Genomic DNA, 7,443 nt, shown 5'->3' on the forward strand with positions numbered 1-7,443 from the left:
TAATTTCTTGTGTGTTGCCCATACGGACTGGTTAACATTGGAACCAACACTTTTTATACACTATGTACACTCGTTGCGATATTGAGTTTAATAAAATTTACATTTTTGAATTTAATTTTGATTCCCTATTTCAACACAGCGAGTGCCGTTAGAATAATTATACTACATACACATGTAGGACATATGTACAGTCATATTCAGTTTTATTAAACAAAGAAAACAAAAACATACCAACTAAGTAACAGCTGCGCTAGAAACGATTTGATTTTATCACTGTTATACATATACATATATATGTACATAAGGATTTGGTACACTGGTACACAACTTTCAGGTTTGGTACTTTTTTGAAATCTGTTAGAGAAGATATAAAATATTTGCGAATTTTAGCGCCATTTATATTATAAAATATATATATACTTTTATTTGGTAGTTAATCTTAGTTCAATAACTATTTATAATAAAATGGTACTGATTGGTAATCCGATCATCGGATCATGAAGAAATTAACGAAGATTTTAAATTTGTATATGATAATTGAATTCGGTTTTGTTTTTTGCTTAAAACTTACGTGTTTTAATTAAACGACACTAATTTGAATTTAGTGAAACTATAAAAATAATACCGATTGGGGAAGTCTTTTGAGACGGGTATAACTTCTTGAGCGGTCAGTCCTAAAGCTCGGCGTTTTCAGACATTTTTTTTGTAGGTTCTGAGGAATAAAATGAGCTTGCGTGATCAGTGTGCAATTTTGTACATAATATTGGTTTTTCGTTGAGCACAACCAATCAAGGGCGAAAAGGTTCATAAGCCCTGGTGTAATATTTTGTGTTTGCGTATTTGGGTCTGTGTAACTGGTGTCATTTAGCCCAAATTAAAATATAGGGTAGCTTTTATCCCGCTTAGACAAAGGGGCGTGGGAACTCCTTGTGAAAGTATTTGTGGTAGAGTACTGGTATGGAGATATATGAAATCAATACTATACTCAAGGAAAAAATGTGGGTTCTTGGAAAGGACCCGTGGCACCTGGGATAAAGACTAAATTTTTTATACTACCACCTGTTAAAAAATTAATTTTGATTCAAAGTATTTAATAAGCTAGATTAATTATTTGTCCTACCTATTTTTATGATAAACCTGAAAAATTGTAAACATCAATTTATCTGACCTTTGACCTTGAATAATTTTTTTACAGATCTGGATCGATAAGGACTTTTCAAATTTCATTTATAATGACGTTCGTAACATACGTACCATTTTTCAGCTTTTTGCGAGTTACTGCAACCTTGCAAATTTAACTTGACCGGGCAAATGGAAAACAATTTTGAAAATATGGTTTAAATTAAGTAGCAATTAAAAAATATTAGTTACGCGGCTTATAATGCACTTAAGTTGGGTTCACAAGTGATCATTTATGAAAAAATGTGCTACTATGTTGAAAAAAAAAAATGATTTTTTCATTGAAAAGTCCCTGACTCAAAGGATTTTCCATGTACATATAATGTGTATAAATTTTTCAAGTTTTTTCTATTTGTTTCATTTTAATTAAATCTGATATGTCTTTTTATTCTAAAAATAAAATTATAGGTTCGGATTCGATGCTTTAAAAATATCCCGATTTTCGTTCACAGAAATCTGGGCGGTTACTATGTGAGTCGATTCGAAAGAATTTTCGTCCGAAAACGGATTTTCCATACCGAAATCGAATTGAAATATTTCATATTCGGATTTTCATATTCGGTTAAGGTTGATGTCGATCTTATACATACATACTAATGAAAATACACAATATAAATATTCACATATTCTCATAGATATTATCACTTAATTTCTGCAAGAGTGTCATAATCCAAAAAATTAAAAATTCGAGAAAAACGGTTTACCGTTGCAGAGCCACAGTAAAATTTAGACACATTTCCTTCTAATGAGCTGTTATTAATCGATTCAGCCATACAATTTTTACACAACAGTTTAGTGTTTCAATCCATTTTAGTCTATAGAAGAAGAAGTGGCGGTAATTTCTGCATCATACTTATCTAAAAAAAAAATTCTGTTTGGATATGAAATTCTGGTAGCAAATGAGCGATATTAATTCGTTAGTTCCTGCATTTTACTTCAGTGCCTCTAAATGTCTCCATAACATGTATGTATGTATTAGAGGTTTACGCCGCCGAGCCACGCCGCACAGTGTTTCGACTATATGGAGGCAGATGGAAATAATAGTACACCTGCACCGATTTCACTGAAACTTGACATGTGCTCTAGTTTTACTTAGAAATAGAGAATTATGAAATTTTGTAAAGAAGGAATAATTGCCACGCCCTCTACTCTTGTGGGCGGAAACATTAAATCTCGTCCGATTTCGATGAAATTTAGTTTGTAGTCTTTATTTTATTAGCAAAACCTAAATATAAAATATGGGGAAGATTAGATTACTATAACGTCCAAAACTAACAAAAAATGAGGGCCCAGTTATTAAATGTGATGGAATTATGGTTAATTTTTGTTTCTTGCTTTCCACTCTCAGAAAACAAAGGTTATACAATAAAATGACTTAGGTGTCAATACTCGTTTTTTTCCCAATATCTGGTGGGATTTTTCATTGTTTGAAAAATTCTTTTCGCTAAATTATGCAAAAAGAAGCTGAAAATCAAAAATTAAGAAAATCAAAAATTACATATATTTGCAAGGTCGCGCGTAAAGATCAAATTATATATACGAAAACTACAAAAAATTCTCTAAAATACTAGTCTAATTTCAAGACCTGACGGACCGGTACTCACACTTTTTTTTACTAATAACTTTAGCATCTACATTTCAAAGTAAATTTTTTGGTAAGAAAATAGGAAAATACCAAACACGACATTTAGATAATTAATTACAATTGAAAAAGAAACACTTTCTGTAATGGGTTCAGCGCCGCAACTAAACTGATTAGTCGGTATCGCGCCCATTCCCGTATTTTTTTGGAAATGTATCGTTCGTGAAGAAGGGGGATGAGTAAATAATGTAAAATTTGGTACTTATGACTTTTACTATTCCCTCTCTAAGTGAAACCGGTTTTTTTTACCAACTGTCACCATGACTTTTTTCTACCTGCCTCCATATAGTCGAAACACTGTGCGCCGCCGCCGTGTTTGATCATTTGTCGCTCGCCGCCGCCAAGTCATGCAAACATCGGCGTGGTGGCGGCCGCGGCGTTCGGCGCGTCTGAATTAATGTACAAAATATGCATGATATACAGTGGTCGAAAAATTATAGCCGCACTACATATTGACAAGTATTAACATTTTTTTTTGTTGTTTTAATTTTTGTAATTTGTTTATAAAAATATGGTTCATTCTTTAATATAAATCTAGATTTCTTCGAAAGAAAGAATTTGAGTTTGCAGTTTTGTAGTCTATTGAATTCTAGTAGAATAAAGTGCATGTTTCAAATGGCTAAAAATTGCCGTTAATTTTTTTAATTTCGTTTGTCCCATTTGCTTCTATATAACCAATAAACACAATTTATTTTTATATGGAAGAAAACCGTAACATATTCGACAACCAAATTCTAAAAAATCAGGAGTAATTTTAAGCTATTTGGAACGTGTACTATATTCTACTTTACTACTATTAGAATTCAATGGAGTACAAAACTGCATATCTACTCAAAATCTTTCTAAGAAATCTAATTAAAAAGCTCTAAATTTTTGTTTAATATTTTTTTTTTAATATTACACAGAATTGGATCTTGGATTTACAAGGGTTTTGTTAAAGAATGAACTATATTTTTATAAAAACAAATACATAAAATGAAATAATAAAAAAAGTAGGTTAAAACTTGTCAACATATGGTGCGGCTATAAATTTTCGACCACTTTGCTAACACTGGGATATATCGTACACTTGCATCCAAAATTGTCGGGAGGGGTACCAATTAACGCAATTCAACCCTCATAATTATATTCCGATGGCGAAAGGTTAATATTGTTAACCATTTTAATGTTATTGACAGAAAACTTTTATGGGGTGTAGTTCCTTTGTAAGAGCAATTACAGGGTCCAAAACGCACTAAATCGCCAGCCTAGTAATATTTTACTTATTTATTATATTAATTATTTAACTAAATTATTCAAAAAGCACTAATCTTTGACAACGATAAGTTGTTTATTTTGTTATTAAAAAGTAAACAATGTTTGTGGTCTGAAACGAAAATGTGCGAAATGGTGTACTGTAAATTTGGTGTGAAATGTTTCGGAGTGATTTGGAAGGCAAAGTGAAGTGATAAGCTTTCTAACCATTTTGAAACAAAATTATGGCCGAGGAGTTATTCGGTACAGATAGTTTATTACCTGAAGGGTTAATCGATAGTTTTTTAAATTAAAGTATTTCAATAAACAAGCACATGCATCGATTCCTAATATATATTATGAGTTTTTTAGCAGTATTTTGCGAAATTGAAAACAAGAATTGGTTTCCTATGTTCTTTGGTATGTGACTAATGGTCAGATGCGCCGGCGCTATTTGAGACAAGGACAAAGTGACTAATTACGACGACAAAAATAGAAAACCAAAAGTCTTTAAATCTTATCACAAATAACTTTCCAATACTCCTTGTAAACTAGTCCACAATGTAACACACAAATTTTGACTTTTAGGTAACGTCTCCTCTTTTCCCCCTTCATTAAATAGAGCATATTTTTCTTAAGTCGTTTATTGGGACGAATCGAGAATATAGGAGGACAAAAACGTTTACTCCATATGTATTTGATAGATTTCAATGAAATTTGGTGTTCAGGGGTTTTCGTTCTCAATGATTTCGATATCGATATCAAATTTTTAAAATTCAAAATGGCNACTCGTCGTCACTGGTTTCGAAATTGATATTCAATTTTCAAAACTCAAAATGGCGGATCCAATATGGTGGACTTTTTTTTAAATTATATTTTGTATGAAACTTGGTATTCAGGGATCCTCGTTATCTTTGATTACGAAATTTAAATTGAATTTTCAAAACTCAAAATTGGTTCAAAAGGTAATGCATTGCGTTAAAAGTAAAACGCCTATTGTTCGGGATGCCATATTCGCTCCGCCATTTGGAATTTTTGAAAATATAATATCAATTTCGAAATCAGTGACGACGAAAATCTCCGGATACCAAGCTTTATAACAATCTACACATTTTTACATGATGTTCGAAACATTTTTGTTGTCCTATATTATCAATTCGTTCCTATGTGCGCCGCCGCAATATCTAAATCTCTAGTACATATTAATATCCGAATTTTTCACTCAAGGTCAAATAAAAATGTAAAAAAATATAAAATATGCATTTCTTGGGACTTACCCGTTCTTTTGACCAAATTAAAAGGCAATTTATAAGCGTAGAAATGCGAGACCTCATCAATATGGTTACGAATTATGAACACACGCATACAAATATTCGCACATACATACATACATACATACGAACGATGGCCCTCGGCGTACAACCGTACAACTCAAAACTAAAAAGACCCAACTAATGTCTAATCTGTTTCTAATCCTTACTAAATATTTATAAAGCAGTCATAAATATTTAGCAATGATTAGAGACATGTGTCACTGTGTGTAGTAGCGTTGCCAAATATCCCGTATTTACCGGGACGTCCCGTATTTTGCATTAAATTTGAAATGTTCCGCCGGGACAAGACTTTTTCACTATTTTCGACAATTTCATTATTCTTTTCAACCTGCAAACTGCTACTCAACATCGCCATGGTTTAACGCGGCTATTGTAAGTAGGTCATTGGCAAGCATTATTGCACGCAACTCTGTATTTTATTTTTATTTTTTATTTTTTGTGGAGGGTGTTGCCAATTTTCTTCCATATTATGCATGAACAAAACTGACTTTTATATGGAAGAAAATGCGCAACGCCCTCCAAAAAAATCTATAAAATCAATTGTAATTTTTAGCGACTTGAAACTAGCACTTTATAGTACTGAAATTGAATGAGCCATAAAACGCATACTCCAAACCTTTCTAGGAAATCTAATTAAAAATATCGAAATTTTTATGAAACTAATTTTTGTGAACTACATATATGCAAGTTTTGAAAATTTTATTTATGTGGTATCTGATATGGATCGTCTCTTATTTTAAATGAAAACTATTAACAATAAATAAATAGAGATAAGTTGCCAACGGCAACATTCTGAATTTTGCTGCTATTATTTTGACCGCAGCTGTATCTCTTACTTTGTTTTTATGGTTTTGTTAATTATCAGCCTTATCATGAGCTTCATTTTACCCGAACTGGTTTACTTTTTACTTTTTGTTTACGGGTATTTATTATGGGCGGATGAAAAATTTTCGGGTGATTTTTTTCGGTCGAAATTCAGGATACGGCTGTATACGTTTACGTACATACATATTTGTTTGTAAATTATAAAGTGTTGCCATTAAATAAACGAAATTTATCATAAGCTTATAACTAATCTGAGCATTACTTCGTTGAAATTGATCACCTTTGTTAATATATGGTTCATAGTCCTTAATTTCTCATTTCCTCCGTTAAATTTTTGTAAATACCGTATTTTTTGGGACAAATTATGCCATTGTCCCGTACGGCTGGAAAAAAAAATCTGGCAACACTATTTTATAGTTTTTTTTTTTTTAGTTTAGAGTTGTGTCGTTATTGCAAAGGGCCATCGATATGTATGTAGTTATGTATACAGTGTACATAAATATGTATTAACATACCTTTGTATGCATTCAAAAATATGTTAGCATTTTCACTTATCACTAACCATGCTGCGCGAAAGCCTTTTTCTTTGCTCATGCGCCGCCATATTGGCAAACTTCACTAGCGGCGCATCGGCCGTATAACTTTATATTTAATATGCTTGCACTTGCACTTCATCACAAACACTGCATTATAGAATATTGAAATCGGAACTACACTGTAAACACCTAACAAAACATATTTTTGGACTTAAATACTTAATTTAAACCACAATTTAATAAAACTTTTTACTAGAACCGAAGAGCAGAAAAACGAGCACCAAACACTAGCGAAAGTTGAAATACGACTAAGGATACGGAATTGGTGATGGCAGAAACACAGGGAGGAAGGAAATCAAATTTTAAATTATAATACATATTCAATGTAGTTGCGACACAAACCTCATAAAAAAGAAATCAAATAGATTTTCTAATTAGTCGATATGTATGTACTACCAGAGAACTTAGATAGATAGAGAAGGTGCAAACTGAAAGTGGAAACTATTCGCGGACGAAAAATTAACAGCGTTAGAAAAGTTCAAGTCGGAATGTAAAAATTCTGTTGAATTTAATGTTGATAACATAATACAATGTTGAGCAACATGAAATGTGATGTTCTTTGTGAGCAAATAAACGAAAATATGGTAAATCTTCACATAATTTTCATTAATTTGTAATTTTTGTTAAATTTTTT

This window comes from Rhagoletis zephyria, unplaced genomic scaffold (genome assembly GCF_001687245.7).
Source record: "Rhagoletis zephyria isolate East Lansing unplaced genomic scaffold, Rhagoletis_zephyria_1.1 Rzeph_scaffold_02675, whole genome shotgun sequence".
In the NCBI taxonomy this organism is placed as follows: domain Eukaryota; kingdom Metazoa; phylum Arthropoda; class Insecta; order Diptera; family Tephritidae; genus Rhagoletis; species Rhagoletis zephyria.